This window comes from Cyprinodon variegatus, unplaced genomic scaffold (genome assembly GCF_000732505.1).
Source record: "Cyprinodon variegatus isolate N-32 unplaced genomic scaffold, C_variegatus-1.0 Scaffold470, whole genome shotgun sequence".
In the NCBI taxonomy this organism is placed as follows: domain Eukaryota; kingdom Metazoa; phylum Chordata; class Actinopteri; order Cyprinodontiformes; family Cyprinodontidae; genus Cyprinodon; species Cyprinodon variegatus.
Window position 1 is genome coordinate 95,706 of NW_015150923.1, and position 1,451 is coordinate 97,156.

At 37.5% G+C, this 1,451-nt stretch overlaps 1 protein-coding gene across 1 annotated transcript in view; it reads left to right on the plus strand.

Annotated features, from left to right (window-relative positions):
- The window catches only part of LOC107094202 (von Willebrand factor A domain-containing protein 5A-like), a gene marked incomplete at its 3' end in the record, with an annotated part of 10,083 nt that overhangs the window by 6,779 nt on the left and 1,853 nt on the right, over positions 1-1,451 (plus strand). The window lies entirely within an intron of this gene.

Sequence of the window (1,451 nt, forward strand, 5' to 3'; positions counted from 1 at the left end):
AAGATCAATTCATATAACCAAAGATTGAGTTAAAAAAATACATTTGTAGCATCCCAACACTCAGTAAATACCTAAGTAAAAGGAACTCACTGTGGACTTGAATGGTGGGGTGTTCGGGTTCGATATTTGAAGGTAGCTACCACGAAGGTTTACCTGTTTTGTGTGGAACTTTATATAGCCTACTACCTTGGGAATAAACACAACACTGTTAGACTTAGCAGTGGCTCTATTCACTACACTATGTTAAATAACTGACCCCAGACAACTCTTCCAAACTAAATGAAATAATATTTTACTAAACAGTTGTGTTTTCAGTTCAACACAGAATACTTATGCTTTTAGTTAACAAACAACATTAACAATTACGCAAATTAAGCTTCTTTAAAACAAATTCTTATAGTTAGGATGCCTACTTATAAACAAAGTACCCTTTACCAAATCTGGCAAAACAATGTATAAATTCACACTTGTAATAAGAAAAATATCCAATTACTATTCAAAACTTAAATTATCTCAGGTTTCTGAAATACCTGGTGCTTAAAACTTTAGTAGGATTTCTCAAAATTTATCAGACTCATAACAAATACACTACTTAACTGAACTCTAACAAAACAGTGGGCCCACACACAACCTCACTCCCGCACACCAAAATAACAAACGTTGCAGGCCTGTGTGCTCCAGATGCAGTGCGGCAAGCAAATCCTTATCCTCAATGGCAATCAACAGTCACAAAAAACGAAACCCCAACTCACGGTCTGGAATAAGTCCTGGAGAAACAGTTCCTGAAGAGATAAAGATGAACGTGAACGGCAGCAGAAGTAAAATCCTCCTCCGGAAGTGCAACCAGTCCCTCCTGTTCAGCAATGGAGACCTCTTGACTGCTAGCGCGATAGCTCTAGCTTAGTCCGCACAGTCACTCTTGCACTACTCCAACACCTTAATCCACTGTGATTAGGCAAGAAAAGCACGTTACTGTCCGCAACTGCAGCTTCTTACGTTACTTAAACGTTCAGCCCGGTTATTTTCCAACGCGTTATTCCTTAACTTTTCACGAGCTCTGCCTGTCTCCGTCTCCCTTCTCTCCTCTTCCACCTCGGCCTACCCCAACCGGCCCTACACTGATTGACATATCCCGCAACCAATCAAACGAAACAGCATGAACCATTAACACAAATCTGAATATTCATGTTTGGTTTACCACACACCTTTTTTCTGCTACTATACAGTTTAATGTAACTACTTAAATAACTATTTACCCTTTATGTTATTTATCATTAATTTATGTTATTCATAACATTTAATCCTTCACTGTTTTTATCCCTAAATTACTTTCAGTTTATTTGTATTACTACATTCTTTCATTAAAGGCACACTATGCAACATTTTTCAGTTAATTAATGTGTTCCATAACGTTTTGGATGATTAAATGAGTCATTTCAGGTTGAACAAAG